Source organism: Pleurodeles waltl, chromosome 11 (genome assembly GCF_031143425.1).
Source record: "Pleurodeles waltl isolate 20211129_DDA chromosome 11, aPleWal1.hap1.20221129, whole genome shotgun sequence".
Classification (NCBI taxonomy): domain Eukaryota; kingdom Metazoa; phylum Chordata; class Amphibia; order Caudata; family Salamandridae; genus Pleurodeles; species Pleurodeles waltl.
Genome location: NC_090450.1, coordinates 434730377 through 434747398, shown reverse-complemented (window position 1 = coordinate 434747398; position 17022 = coordinate 434730377).

Sequence of the window (17022 nt, the reverse complement as noted above, 5' to 3'; positions counted from 1 at the left end):
AGTGGACCCTGTGGACAGTGAGGATGAGGAGGCAGAGGATGAGGATGAGAACAACAGAACAGCAGTGATACAACAATACTTCCAATGACACACAGGTAAGACAGTGTTACTTCACATTTCATTGTCAATATTTTGTATATCTTTGGGACTGGCATGCTGTTATTTCCCACTTCTATGCCCACTTACAGTACCCTTTAGCAATTCGTTTTACAGATGTTGCTGCCCCACTATCGCTCCTGGTGTGATCACTGCAGCCAAATATAGGTCTTTCCTATGTGCACAATTACTGTACAGTTGAATTGCAATGTTTGAACCTGGATAAGCGAATACATACTTTAAAATGTAACATACTCCATACTTGTTTTTTTTCCAAGGGTGTTTATTGAAGTGCTAAGAAGAAGAGGGGCAAGGGGATGGGGTGGTGATGGAGGAAAGTCCATGGTTTTGTTCCACTCTATTTTTAGCACAGGTGCATTGTCCAAGGGGACATAGGAAGTGGAGCAATGGCAGTTCAAGGTGGACAGGGTGACAGAGTAGGACACAAGGGTGACAATCAGGAAAGTCTCATTTCCTGGCCGGAGTCTTGGCAATAGTCTCTGGCTTCTGCCTGGATCGCAGGGATAGTTTGTGGGGTGGTTCTCCTGCAGGGGGAGGGGGCTGGTGGCCTGTGAGTCCTGTGGCGGGACCTCCTGGCCACTAGCGGCAGTGAAGGTGGAAGGCAGTTCAGATGTCTGTCTAGTGGCAGGGGCCCGCAGTTGTGAGACTACCTCCCTCCTAATGTTGGCCATGTCTGCCAGCACCCCTGCTATTGAGACCAGGGTGGTGTTGATCGCCTGAAGGTCCTCCCTGATCCCCTGGTACTGTCCCTCCTGCAGCTGCCTATTCTTCTGCACGTTTGCCAGGATCTGGCCCATCGTGTCCTGGAAATGTTGATATGCTCCCAGGATCTCAGTGAGTGCCTCCTGGATAGTCGATTCCCTGGGCCTGTCCTCCCCCTGGTACATAGCACTCCTCCCAGTTTCCCTGTTGTCTTGCGCATCTGTCCCCTTAAGAGTGTGCCCACTGCCACTGACCCCAGGTCCCTGATTGTCTTGGGTATGAGGTGTGCCCTGGGGTCCCTGTAGAGGTGGACACACTGCTGATTGACGTGTCCTGAGGACAGAGGTGTGGGTATGTTGGGTGGGTGCTGTGATGGTGTTTACAGATGGGGGAGGCTCTGTGGTGGTGTGTGACTGTGCTTGGGTAACCGACTGTCCAGAGGTCCCTGATGGGCCAGGATGGTCATCCAGATCCGGGCGACCAGAGTTGCTGTCATCACTGTGGGCCTCTTCAGTTGGGGGACTGGATAGTGCTGGCACCTCTCCTCCGGTGACATTGGCTGGGATACCTGTGTTATTGGTTCTGTGTGTGACATATTGTGCATTGGGGGCTTGCCCTCTTTGGTTGTATTTGGCCTGGCAGCTTTCACTTGTGTAAGTTGGTATATGGTGGGCTAGCTGATTCTCTCTAGATTGCATGCTTTGTTGATAGGTGTCCATGCAGGGCTGTGAGTGGTGTCCATGCATTGGTATGGCATGCAGGGCTCGGCATTGGGATGAGTGGGATGTGATGGTGGGGTGTGTGGGAGGTGGTGGAGTGATGGGAGTGAGGGTAAGGGTGAGGGTATGTGATGGCATGCAGGTAGGGGGGTAGTAGTAGTATAGAGTTGACTTACCAGAGTCCAGTCCTCCTCCTACTCTGGCCAGGCCCTCAGGATGCATGATTGCCAAGACTTGCTCCTCCCATGTTGTTAGTTGCGAGGGAGGAGGTGCTGGTCCACCGCCAGTCCTCTGTACACCGAGTTGGTGTCTTGCTGCAATGGAACATACCTTCCCCAGTAGGTCGTTCCACCTCTTCCTGATGTCATCCCTGGTTTTTGGGTGCTGTCCCACGGTGTTGACCCTGTCCACGATTCTCCGCCATAGCTCCATCTTCCTAGCTATCAATATCTGCTGCACCTGTGCTCCAAATAGCTGAGGCTGTACGCTGCTGATTTCCTCCACCATGACCCTTAGCTCCTCCTCTGATAATCGAGGGTGTCTCTGGGGTGCCATGGTTTTTGTGTAAGGTGTGTAGTTGAGGGTGTGTAGGGTAATGTGTTGGGGTGTATGATGTGGGGTATGTGAGTGGTGTATAGGTGTGAGTGGTATGTGGCTCTGGTTGTGTGAGTGGTCTTGCTGTCTCACTCTCTGGTGGCAATTAATTGTAGTCGCAAAGAGATGTGGGTAATGTGGGTGTGTGTTTTATGGTGGTGTGGGTGTGAGGGTGTGGTGTGTGTATGCGTGTCAGGTGTGTGCTATTTAAATTTACCAATGTAGTGTTGTTTTGTATGTGTGTGTGTATTTTGAGGGTGGCGGTATGTACCGCCAATGGTTTACCCCCGTTGAATGTCCACTGCGGTGATTCATGGGTCATAATGTGATGGGCGTTGTTCTGTTGGCATAACAGTGTGGGTTTGGATACTGCCACTTTTGCACTGACCTTTGGTGTGGCAGACTTGTGTCAGTGGCTAAATAGTGACGGATTGGTGTGTGTGTGTGTGTGTGTCATAATATGGTGAATGGATATCCACCACGGTGGCGGTATGTTGGCAGCAGTCAGCATGGCGGTAAGTGGGATTTACCGCCAATGTCATAATGAGAGCCTTAGTCTGGCAAGTCACCAACACACTATAATTTAACCTGCACTCACCCCCTGGTAGCTTGGCACAGAACAGTCAGAATTAACTTAAGAGGCAAGTTGTATAGTATTTGTGCATTACTCCAATGGAGTGCAGGTCAGATATAGAGAAAAGCATTGTTCCATTGAAACAGTACCTTGGTTTGGAGTTGCGCCGCCGTCGAGAACAAAATGCGAGGAGCAAAGGAGGTAATGCCTTGGCATCGATCCCAAGGATGAAGGCGATGCTTTGGCTGCGGAGTCGGCGATACAGTGTTCCTGATACCCCAGATACCCCAGATGTGTACTGCAGACACACAGGGCTAAGAGCAGGAAAATTGTAACTTTCTCAAAGTGTCATTTTCAAAATTGTAGTAATAGATCTGACTTTACCATTAAAAAGGATTTATTATTAGAATTCCATAGGTATTAAAGATGACATATCTATGGCTCTCAATTAGGAATTACAGTTTATTAAATGTAATATGGAATCCTCAATGTTATCCTATGAGACGGGTAGGCCTCACAGTACTGGAAGACAAATTTGAGAGTTTTTAACTACCAGGACATGTAAAATTTAAAAGTATATTTCATGCCATATATTAACACAGCACCCTGCCCTATGGGTTATATAGGGCCTATCTTAGGGGTGACTTACATGTAATAAATAGAGAGTTGAAGGCTTGACAAGGGATTGCAAATGCCAAGTCAATTTGGCAGTGTAGCACTGCATTCAGGCTGCAATGGCAGGCCTGGGCATGTTTTAAAGTGCTACTTAAGTGGGTGGCACAAGCAGTTCCGCAGGCCCACTAGTAGCATTTAATTTACAGGCCCTGGGCACATGTGGTGCACTTTACTAGGGGCTTGTAAGTCAATTAAATATGCTAGTTAGGTATATACCAAGCTAGCCATGTTTTAGGGAGAAAGCACAAGTATGTCAGCACTGGTCAGCAGTAGTAAAAAGCACAGTGTACTAAAGCCTACAAAAACAAAATCAGCAAAATGGGAGGCAAGAAGGCAAACGACTGGGGGGATCACCCTAAAGCTATCAGGTTGGACTGTCAGTATTAATGAGCTCAATATAACGTCATACAGCCAGTCTAGGAGTGATGAGAATCCAGACTGTACAAGCTATACAGTACAGACAAAGGGACACCCCCTGTTGAATGGTCTACAAGAGAGATTCCTTTAGGCTAAATGGGCTAGGTGATACCCAGCCAATCTATTCCTCAAGCAACCATGGGAGTGGCACATAATTTCCTCAATAGCACCAACATGAATTGCTGCTGTGGATACATAATGCTGTGCTAATCCAGTGTACTGTGCCAGACACAGAAATGTGGGGGTGTTTGAGGAGCTTCGCTCAAGAAATGACCCAAAGGGTGTGGATCAAATGTCTATTAAAATTTGAGCTCCAAACCTAATTGTTTCATCCGATTCAAAAATAATAATGTCTTTTGGCATGGAATACCTCAAAACTCTCATTTTAGGCCCACCCTCTATGTCTGCTGTATTTGTCATATGTAGCACTGGTATTAAAACATTTTCCAGGGAGGATTGCAGAGCAAAGGTTTGCCAAGATGGCGGCTCTTCCTTGAAGCTCTCTATTTATCTGCAAACCACATGCTTTAACGCCAATGAAAAAAATAGCCCTGATGTCCCTGGGTCATATTTCTACTTTGGAAGGCGGTATCCTTCTTCCTCACTGTTTGTTCTTGCTCTTTATTACTTCTGAGTTTATTTATAAACTCCAACATATACAATGTGATTCCTCAGCTCCTGGGAGAGCATTCTTCATGACACACCTGCCTTCTTCAGAGCACATCATGAGATGAGGTGTGGCTTCAATGAAGCACCTTCCAAACCTGATTATAGGTGCTGCACAGGCCTTCTTCTTTATATTATTGACTTATTATTAAAAATATATTTAAACTGGGCTGCAACATTTTGTAACATTTATTCTCAAAAGTGCTAATCTATTGGCTATAATTACCTCAATATTTGAAGCCTTACACCATTGTTTACTTGAATTGAATATGTTGTATTTTTTTTATTACTGTCTTGCTTCAAATTGCTTTATAATGCTTCACAATGACTGAATCTTTAAATTACCAATTTGCTAAAAGAAAACAGTCATCTCCTCCTCCTGATAAGTGAAAAGTTGTGGAATCTTAAGAACCTTCTCTGACTTCAATTTTAGAAGACATCCAGGCAGTATGAATGTATGTATCAGTAATGACTTTAAGTGCATTCATAAAGAACTATTGGGCTATCCACAAGATAATCTGTGAGAACCTGCCATTTTTGAAGGTTCACTCCCCCGCCCCATTTGCCCTTCTGTTGCTAGAATTCGTACTGGAGCTATGACTCTGTAGTGCAGTGGGACCTGCCAATTAGGCCTCAGTGCCAAGTCCTTAGTATATGGCACCAGGGGTACCTAAGACCTGTGAGTTAAGTGTCCCTTGTGGAATGCAGCACTTACTATGCCACCAGTAGTGTAAGAGCGCAAAGCATGATACCCAGCCTGCCATTGAAGACTATCAGAGTGATTTTTAAACTGTTAACTCATCTTTGCCATTTTAAGCAATGCCAAAGTCCAACCCTTCCTTTTTCATATTTATATGTCATCCCTAAGGCAGGCCTACTGAGCCCCAAAGGCAGTGTGCATTATCATAAAAAGAAGGACATATTTTATATTAACTTTACATGCTCTGCCAGTGAAAACCCACCATTGTCATTTTTGCTGTAGCAACCCTACCATCCCGATTGGTGAATGTAGCATTATAAACTGACAACTCAGCAGCGCAAAGTTCTAAATGGGACTACTAAATATGCACTTCAAGATATCAAAATAATCATCACAATGACAACTTTAAAAGTTTCTAGTTTGTTGCCCACATTTTCCAGTAGCTGTTTATGGTTGCACATAACTGCTGTCCTTGAGACAGCTTACTTCCCTCCTAGGAGGAAGGGAGACTGACTCCCAGAAAGAGGAACAAAGGGCCTGCCACAGTAAGGGGCGTGACCTCCTCCTTGCAGGATGGCCAGAGTGGGTGTGAACCTAAAAATGTGAGCTTTAAAGGGGGAACCACTTTTGAAAGGCAAATGGCAGTCACTCTAAGAAGGGCCTGCTCTTTTGGTTAGCCAGCTAAGCCGGCATCTTGGGCAGAGAGGGAAAAGCGTTTGTCAAACATACTTTTTAGGGGAGTGTAGCCCCCAGGTAGCCACTCCTCTGGGTTGGCCTAGGGAGCTACACTTGCCAAAAAACAGGTCCTGCCATTTTGGAAGTGGGCAGAATAGTGTATTTAGAGATAGCTAGATGCCAGACTTCATAAAAAGTGGTCATCAGGCAGTAGGGGACCTAGTACTCCATTGGCTAGTTAGTGGTCACATTCCCCTAGGTTCGTAGTGGGCATAAAAGTGGCACCCCTGGCAGCCAGATCTCAGATCACATCTGTACTGGAGAGGACCAAGGAAGGACTGTGCTGCTGCTCCCTGGACACAGCAAAGGGAGTCTTCACCACAGACTGGACTTGCCCTTGAATGCCAGACAGGTGAAGTGGCTCAAAGAGGCAGTAGACCAACTCCCTGTTACAGCAACAGGTCTATAAAAACTGAGAAGACCTCACCCTTGAATACCCAGTACCAAGAAGCCTGACTGCTGCTGGATGCCAAGTTGCATCCAGGGAGACAGAGTCCTAACTTTGAAAAGTTGCCTCTGAGTCTGTTGGAACCAAGAGAGTCATCAAAGTGGCGTTTGGTCACTCACCAAGGGAGCAATCACCAATCATAGGAAACCACTGATTTTGCTGTAACCAGAGACAAGGATGCCAGTGGCAACTGGTCCTGCTCTGAACTTCATCCAGACATCGAGAGAGATCGAACCTTGAGGCCAAAGTCTCCCCCCAAGCTTGAGGACCCAGTGGTGGCTGCAGTGAGACTCACCACTGGCTCAGCTGTTCTGTGCGAGCCACTCACCTGAATTCCAGGCATTCCGATGGGAGCCATGACAATTCCCCAATCCTGGTAAGGACCGCAATGAAGAGTACATTGCCCTCTCAAAAGTCCTCAAGGAGAAGGGGTTTTGGGAATAGAAAATACCAGCTTCTGCTTCATGGACTACTGGACCCTGGACTGTATGTCATGTTGGGCGTCAGGACTTCTCATTTCTCAAAATACTGGGTTCTTGGCTTTTAGTATTCTGGGCTGCAAAATAATTACTTTATTGATACATTGAACTTGCATAAACTATTGTACATTGCATAATGTCTGTTATTGTTGACACATTGTGCATACATTTCTATAAGGCTGAACAAGTCTCTCCCTCTATTTACAATACTTTCAGAATCTCTGAAGCAATGTCCAAACTCAAAATCAATCAACTTGACTAAAAGGCTTCTTTGTGTTCTGGCGTAATCTCTTGCCAATAATAGTTTTGATAAACTTGCTCTATTTCCAATATCCTCATTCTCAGGGGAGCGCTTGTGAAAGAATTTACGTCTTTCCTTAATGTCTGTTTATTGATATCTTGGATTCCCACCCAAACTATAAATCACGCTAATTCTTACTGTCAAAAAGTATTTAAAAGTCAGAGCTTTGTTTTGTTTCATTTAAGTGATTAATCTTTCTTTACCTTGAAATGAAGTTACTTGCTTGAAAATTTCAGAAGAACCCAAACTGTTTTTTCATCTTTCTTATTTTCTCTCTTTTACAGGAAATACGGGATCGTCTGTAAAAGAGGGAAGAGGACAGTAGGGACTCCACAGAAAGACGACTGGAGGGCTGGGATTGCTGGAACTTGACTGGAGACTGTCCAGAGGATGAGAAATGCTGGAACTTGACTGGAAGCTGGTCGGAAAACAAGGAACACTGGAACTCGACTGGAGGCAGGCTGGAGAACAAGGAATTTGAGTTACACTGGAACATGACTGGAGGCAGGCTGGAGGACAAGGAACTTGATTTGAGTGGAAACCAGTGGGCAGAGCAATACATGCAAAGCCAAGCAAGGCTTCAGACTGACAAACATCCTTATATAATCAAATGTGCACATTTGTGGTTTAGCAGTTGATTGCTTGTTAAGGAAGTGAGCAATTATCCTCCTGATTGTGGCACATGTTCAATACAGACCACATCGTGAAGAGCACATGTTTTGGCAGTTACAGTTGGAGCAGGTGGAACACAATGTGCAAAATCAACAAGCATTGATTATAATAAATGAGGCATCTAACTAGCATTGGTTGTTGCAAACTTAATACTCAAGGATGTAATGAATATTTACCAAATAAGTCTGAATGTTGCAAGCAACATCACCTTACTGTAATCGAGCTCTTGGATGTGCTAGTGTACCCACAACATCAGCATCTTTGAGCATCTTCAGCATCCTGTATCCCTTGCATCAGGGCCACTCCATTGATTTCAATTATAGTTTGACCATAGGATTTGCAACGAGACTGGAGACTGCTATAACCAACAGGTAACTGTTGACCTGGACCTGATTGGTCCCTGTGACTTTCTCCCTCTTAGAGTCGGCACCCCAAAAATGTCCATATAGCTCTTTTCAACTTGCTTGTTGTGACTAACCCTAAACCGTGATTGCAGTAGTTTACAAAGACTTATTGCATTCAGTGAAAAGCAGTGATTTATTGTTTCTTTAATCATGCATATCTCTGGAACAAACTGGTCAATTTTGGTTGTTGGGGTGTCTATCTAAAGATAAAAATACAAGCTATTTTTGTAAATTGGTGTTCGATTTTTATTTTGTGGTGTTTTCTTCTTATTTAGTGTTTTGGTACTTCTTAAGACGTTATACTTGTTCCTTTAATAAAGCTTGACTGTTCTGAGTCATGTCCACCTAGGGTTTCAGCTATTGCTAAAATGGTTTCACCCCTGCCCAAAGTGATAAATGATCACAAAAACAAATAGACAATATAATCTCTCCATTTTTAATTTGCCAGAGAATATAGAAGGTCAGAGCTATAAAATCTATTTGGAGATCCTTTAACCCAACCTGTTAAACTTTAAGCTCAAGGGCATATTTGAAATTGATAAAGAGCATCATGTTAATTCCCAATGCAAACCTAATATTGTCAAACCTGTGCAAATGATCTTCAAAGCACTGTGTTATCACCATCTCATTCAAATTTGCAAAGCAGTTAGAAAATTCCTGTACTTCTAATGGATGGTCACACAGTATTTATTTATCAAGTCCATGCTACTGATCTGTGCATACTCATAAAGAATTTTCTCTCCCGAGGCCATGTCTCAAATATGCGACCTATAAGTATGGCCTATTTGACCACACAATGATGAAGATTTGAGAAAGCAATATTCCCAAACCTTTTACATCTTGCTTTGAACTTAGCTCATATTTAGATCTTCATGCACATTCCAATAGATTCCCAAGATTCTGAAGACCTGTATTACTTTTCTGTAAATGTGTACCCAATAATTTATAGCATTAAAGCTTTCTCCTATATGTTCTCCATTCATCTTCTGCCTTAGGAAGGCAATTACGTATCCTTGGTATACTCCTTTGTATCCAACTATTCCTACTTTATGTAATCTGTATGTAAACTAATTTTTATGTTGTATGTCTTGTTTGTATTTATATTGCTATGGGCTTTTGTTGATACATGGAGACTATTTTGCTGGTATCCAAAAATGTAACGTTTTATTTCTATTAGATATCAGATGTGGATTCTAAGTACAAATCTTTAAAAAAATTCTTTAAATGTTAACTGTCTGAGTCATTGAGTTGAAAGGAGGACGATTAGTGAACACTTACATAGATAAGAGCCTGATATTATTTTTTACAGTTAACACATATTAATGATAAAATGTTATCTTCTATGAACAACTGATGAATCTGTAATATTATTGCATCAAATGCTATTGGATCCAAAAACAATTGGTGATACTTTTTGCAAATACGTTAAATGTCCAAAATCTATATGTTCAAGCTACAATTGATAGATATACTGTTAATTTAATTATTTTGCTTGCAAGGACTAGTGATAATACTATCTTTTAGAAACAGCTTACAAAATAAATAATTAATTTGGGTAATGTACTTCCTATTCTAGGGGGTGGTTTTTATTTAATGATTTAATGAATGACCCGTTACTAGATATGCTTTCACCTTTAAACTGTTAGCCTTTCAAAGCTCTTTTGTTCTTTAAATCCTTTTCCACTTTTCCACTACTACTAAACTCGTTGATACTTGGAGATTACTTCAACCTATTCGCAATAATTTACCTTTTTTCAAATTCTCATTCTTCTTCTAGAATTGATTATCTCCTTTCTTCCCGTAGTATATGTGTCTCTGTACTAATCTTAAAATTGAAACAATTGATATTCCTGATCATATGTTAATCTCAGTGAACATTAAATTGCATGATCTTCTAATCCCTCCTCCTAAATAGAGAATGAATGAAGAAATAATTTTACATGAACAAAATAAATTACACCTCAACAATAATTTAATATTTATTTACTGATAATAAAGAATTGGAGTTATCTCAGATTAAATGATTGGATGATACTAAAGCATGTATTTGAAGCATATACATATGTCTTAGTCCTAATGTCATAACTTCAGGAGACAACAGTTACAAATGTAAGTTGCAAAAGCTGAGACACACATTTTTTAGGTTACTTAGTTAGGGAGCAGGAATACAAATTTTAGGATGTCTTTAACAAGTTTGGTTAACTATTGGCTAATTATCTGAGAATTACAAAAGGTAAGACGCCATGTTTATGCACTAATGTCCATCAAAAGGGGTTTATTTACTAGTTCAATGGAGACGGCCAATGAGTTTTTATCCTTTCAAGCAATTATAAACTAATTCCTCAATGACCTAATCAAAGTTTTCATAACATTTTACTATCCTGTGGTATACCTACAATCTCTCCACACAACAAATTATCATTAGATGAGCCCTTCCCTGTTTGAGAATACAATACAGGTATCTAATCTCTTAAATCTAGCAATTCCCCTGGCCCTGATGAAATTCCAGTGCAATTCTCTAAGGAGTTCTCATCTTATCTATTCCCGTTTGTTATGCCTATATATACAGATACACATATATTCGTACCTCACTTAGACATGTCCCAATATATCCGTCCTCCTCAAACCAGATAAAAAATCCTTTGTATGTTGCTAATTATATATCTATTTCTCTCCTCCTAAACCATGATTATAAAATGTATGTAAAATACTAAATAGGCTTCAAAGATTCATAGTGATCAAACAAGATTTATAAAGGGAAGGTTTTCATCATGCAAAGCTAGGATAGTCTGTCACGTGCTTTCAAAATCAATTAAGGTTATCTCTCCCCTTGGGCGTATTGCTTTAGATGCTGAAAAAGCCTTTAATAAAGTTCAATGGCAAGTTTTGTTCAAATCTCCCTAAAGCATGTTACTTTTGGTAACAATTTCCTTAACATTTCTTTAAAGCTCTTTTTGTTGACCCTTCTGTATACTGGAACAAGGCAAGGTTGGCCACTCTCTCTCCACTTTTATTTTTCCTGTCTATTGAACCTTTTTCATGTATGATTGTTAAATCTTCATTGATTAAGTGAATTAATTTTGCGAATGTTAATTTGAAAACTTGTTATTATTTGTTGATCATCCCTCAATCACTTCCCCACATATTTTAGCAATCATTGAAATGTATTCAGTTATCTCTGGTTACACATTAGCCCCTTAGCTGCTGGGACTCCTCCCACTACCCCCTCCACTCACCCCCCTCAGGGCTGAGCCCTTTCTTGGCAACTTGGGGGAGTTCATGCTTAGGACCCCATACCTTTTTTTCCACATAGGCTATCCACACCAAATATGCATTCTTTTTTTTTACAACATCCTGGGGGTTCTAAAGGTATCCATGGTTTGTGGATTCCCTTGGAGGGAACAGAGAAAATAGGCAAAATATAGTAAAGGTTTTAATTTATCTGAGAAAAATAGGGAAAAAGCATTCCAGATAAAAGTGTCTTTTCCCCTACAAATGGCATCCACAAATGGCTTGCTGTACTAAAGTCACCATCTTCCAGATTTCAGGAACATACAGAACTGAATTTAAAAACCTAATTTTGTACCACAGTTTTGGTATTTTTCAAGAGATAGTCAATTTTTCCTTTTTTTTTTGTGCTCTCAACCTACTTCCAGTTTGTGGTGGAAGCCAGTGTAACACCCATGGGAAAGCTATACATTTCTAAAACATAGATAAAGTTCCAAATTCAGCAAAGAGTCTTATGTGTAGATCCCTCAAAGTTTCCCCAAGGAAAATATTGTTGAAATAAAGAAACATTGAAAATGAGTCGGAAAAAACAGCCACTTGTGACAGTGTTTTAATCTGTAACCTTTTTGTCACAATGACCGACTTGCAAAAGCTACATACCATTACGTCCACTAGACCCTTCTGGTTACGGGGATGCATAGGGTTTGAAGGTTCTCCATGAACCTAAGGTGTCCAGAGCCAACAACTGAGCTGCATTGACAATGACTTTTCATTGAGTATCAAGTTCAGACCAATTCATATAGTGAAAAAGGTAAAATGAAAAACTAGTATTGATGAAACCTATGTATTTATGAACTGGGCACAGAGGTTATTTTTACATCTCTAAATTTGTGGGCACCCATACTAGTGTATGATTTAGAGGGTATGATTCAAAGTATTTTTTTCACTGGCTTATATTTGACAGGCGCAATTGTAGCGAAATCCAATTGGTAATAACAAATGTTCTACTACTCTATGCTCTGAAAAGTCTTCAGATAAAACTGGTACCTCACTTGTGTGGGTAGACTTCGCACCTGCAACAGGAAATGGGCCAAAACACACCATGAATTAATAAAAAATTTCTACTGAAAACGGACCCCTTTTTCCTATGTGGGTGGCTGTAGATTTTGGACCCTAGCTTAGCCAGCACCTAGGAAAACACAGCAAAGCTGTTCATTTCTGAAAACTAGGCACCTAGAGGTATCCAGGGTGGGGTGACTTTCATGGCTCTCGCCTGTTTTTTTACCCATAACCCCTTGTAAATCTCAAAGTTTGACTGGAAAAACACATTTTCCTCAAATTTCTGTGATCGAAAGTTCTGGAATATGGGTGCGAAGTCACCAACTTACTTCCACTCGCCATTCCCTCAAGTCCTTCCACCCAGCATTCCCCCAGGCCTCCTGATAAAAATGGTGCCTCACTTGATTGGTTAGGCCTAGTGCCTGTGCCCATGACAGAAACAGATCAAACCAAGGTCAATGGGAGTCTCCTGGTGAGGGCTCCCATTGACCTTGGTTTGAGCTGTTCCTGTACTGGACATAAAGCCCAGCCACACAAGTGGGCAGCTTTTTTATCGACACAAGTGGGTTAATGCATGGTAGTCGGAATTTTGTGGATTCCTACAGATTCTGGGCGTTTCCATCACAGAAATGAAGGGACTTGTGTGATTTCAGTCAGAGTTTTGGATTTGCAGAGCACTGTGGGTAAGAAAACCTTGTGGGATCCATGCAAGGCACACTGTAGGAAACTGGCCTGATGCATGGTGAGCACCTATGGTGTTATCACCTTATACTTGGTATCCCTTATTAGTGAACTGTAGGCGTTGTCTAGGAAGCCAGGGCTCTCTATAGGTAGCTGTGGATGAGCATCCAAGACTTATCTAGAAGACATGCAAAGCTTATACAATACCACTATAGTCACACAGCACTTAATCACACGTAAGAACCACACAGTGTTACAAAAATAAAGGTACTTTATTATGGTAACACGAATACTAGAATACTGAATAGACAAGCCCCCAACTGGAGGTAAGTAGACACACTATTATATACACATTAGCAATCAGTAAATAGCATAGAAAGCAATAAGCACTGGTAAAAGCAATAGCAAATAGTGAGGGCCCTAGGCTGGAGCCAAACCATAAACTAACAAAGTAGAATGTGAAAGGGACTCTCCCACCCAAGGAAGTGGAATCAGTAGAAGGAAGCTGGAAGAACTAGGAACCCCAAGAGGTGAGTACCAAAGTGGCCACTAGCGACCAGGAGAGCAGAGGTAAGTACCTGGTTTTCCCTGGAGGACTTTGGAAAAAATTATGCAAGACCCAACCAAGACTGGAAGAACCCAAAGATAGATCCTGGCAGAAGAGGACCTGCAAAGGAAAAGGACCAAGTCCAGTTCATGATGAAGTGTCCGGTGGTGGCAGAAGCTACTACCCACCCTTCTGTGGAAGCAGAACCAGGTCGACAGTGGATGAAGAAGGCCAGCAGTGCAGCACAGGCCCTGAAGAGGAGTCCCAGAAGTGATGCAAGTGATGTCTCATGTTGGCAGTCGAGATGCAGTCATCCAGTGGTGCTGGAAAACCAACAAAAGCCTTGGCAAATGCAAGAGACAGAGAAGAAGGTTTGCAAGGCTGAAGAGGACCAGCAAGGTCCAGGGGAATCAACCCAAGGAGGGGACTACGGGGTGACTTGCAGCAGCTAAGAGAGTCACAAGAAGAGGAGGCAGCCCCCACAGGCAACCCACTGGCAACAGGCACAGGAGTTGCAGTGAGGCCCACTCAGCACACCTGGAGGAGTGTCCCACGTCACTGGAGTAGCAGACAGGAGACTGTGCATTGCAGGAAGAAGTGCTGGAGGCCAGAGCTACATGGTGCTTGAAGATCCCTTGGAGTAAGAACAAACAAGCCTTGATAGCTGCAAGAACCACAGTGCACAGGGGTACTGTTCTGCAAGGCAAGGCGAGGGTTTACCATCTCCCAAGTTGGATAACTGGTAGAGAGGACCAAGGGAACCACTCCAGATTACCACCTGTGATGCAGGAGCCTCACAGCTCCGGAGGAGAGGAGATCCACGTAGCAAGTCATCGTTGAAGTTGGTCCCTCCAGATGCAGGGGAGTGACTATTTCACTCCAAGGGAGATTCCTTCTTACTGCTGATGCTGGCAGAAGATTTGTCGTTCTCAGAGGATGTTGCAATTGCTGGAAGGAGTCGGAGAAACAATGTCGCAGAGCGGAGTTGTTGATGATGTTTCAGATTGTTGGTTCCTGGAGAGTCCAGTTGCAGTCCCAGTGACCAGAAGATGAAGTAAACGATGCACAGGAATCTTGCACATCAAGTCTGAGAACTCACCCAAGAGAGAGAACCTAAATATCCCAGGAAAGGGGATTGTCATCTAGCAAGATGACCACCTATCAGGAGGGAGCTGTGACATCACCTACCTGACCTGGCCACTCAGATGCTCTCAGGGGCTCTGCCCACCTTGGATTCCAGATGGGAGAATCAAGTGGCCATTTGGAGGAGCTCTGGGCACCACCCCTAGGGTGGTGATGGACAGGGGAGTTGTCACTCCCCTTCACTTTGTCCAGTTTTGCGCCAGAGCAGGGACTAGGGGTCCCTGGACTGGGGCAAACCAGTTTATGCAAGGTGGGCATCTAATGTGCCCTTCAAAGCATACCAGTGGCTTGGGAAAGCTACCCCTCCCAAGCAATGCAACACCTATTTCCAAGGGAGAGAGTATTACCTCCATCTCCATAGGAAATACTTTATTCTGCCTTCCTCTGCCTGACCTGATCAAGAAGCAGGTGTGCAGAAACCTGTCTGAGGGGTGGTAGCAGTGCTGACTGCCCAGAAAACCCCAGAAGAATGGTAGGAGCAATGGTGGGGGTCCTCCAAGGAGCCCCTAGAGTGCATGGCATCATACAACAAACACTGGCAACAGTATTGGGGTATGACTCCGACATTGTTGATGCCAAACATGCCCAGGTTCGGAGTTACCATTATGTAGCTGGATACAGATGACCTGTGTCCAGTACACAGGTAAAATGTCTTCCTGCACTTATGGAGCCAAGTGTAATGGAGCTGGAGTTTGTAGGGGCACCTCTGCTCATTCAGGGGTGCCCTCACACACAGGTACCTGCACCCTGACCCCTGTACTAGGAGGGCCTACCATAGAGGTGACTGTAGTATTGTGTTGTATTAGTATTGTATTTGGTACTGTACATAGTTTCTAATAATATTGTAGGTAGTATCATTTTGTATTATTTTAGTGTTGGGTTGTATTTCACATTCTTTGGTGTTACTGTATTATGTATAGTATATTTGTTATGTATGGTATATTCCATCTCCTCCTGTGGCATTTAGATTCTTCCTGAGTTGTGTGGGCATTCTGAGCATGACTGTTGGGAAGTACTGATGCCTAGGATGAGGTTGGAGTTCCTTTTATCTCTTGAAGAAACTTGGAATTAAATACTGAAGATAACTCTTTCATGTGAACTTATTTTCATCTGCAACAACATTACTACAGTGACTTATAGAGACCTGGTGCAGTGACCTATAGTGAAAGGGTGCATTCACCTTTTCATGCATGCTGCAATGGCAGGCCTCCAGACGCACTTTGCATGAGCTCCCATGGGTAGGCATAATATGTGCTGCAGCTCAATGGCAAGCCCTGGTGCCCCAATGCCCTGGGTACCTAAGTACCATTTAATAAAGACTTATATGGGGGGCACACATATATGCTAATTATGAGGTATGCAAAGGACTAGGCAACCACATTTAGCAGGAGAGAGCACAATCACTGGGGTCTTGGTTAGCAGGATCCCAGTGAAAACAGTCAAAACATACTGACAGCAGGCAAAAAGTGGGGGTAACCATGCTAAAAAGAGGGTACTTTCATACACACACCACCTCAGGCTCCCTTTGCTGTCTAGTTTTCAAAATTGTCTGTGGTTCATAGGTGTGCATGGGTTGCGCCATAGCACGGCCCAAATACGGCACCTACCCCTACTGCTTATCACTTAACATAGCGATTTAGGGCCTTTTGTGTCATTTTGTCTTGTGCCAACTCAGGTTTTCCTAGAAGCTGCCTGAGCTTAGTCCACAAAGCCACAGCTACACACATTGGGGAAAAAAAAGAGTTCTTTACATTTTGACTGATAAAGAAGACTCTGTCGCCCCGGTGGGGGAATTAACATCTGCTATGCTGGGACTACTTCAGCTGCCAAATTTAGAAATTTAGGTCCATAGTTATACTTTTTTTTGCACCACATCTGCGTCATTTTGTTACGTAAAAGCAACGCAAACTCACAAAGTGCAATTATATTTTGTAAGTTTCCACCGCTTTTGCATCAAAAAATTATGCAAATGCGGCTCAAAAAAAGTATAAATATGGGCCTTAGAGGCAAGCTGGCGGTCATTTCAAAAACATTGACAGGAGGTGCTAAAACAGTTGTTACTCTCAAAGCCATTTTATATATGACACACTCCTTGAGCAACAAGACGAAGCCATTGTTTTTTGTAATTTTTTAAAACAAAATCTTGAAGTCTGATTTTTTT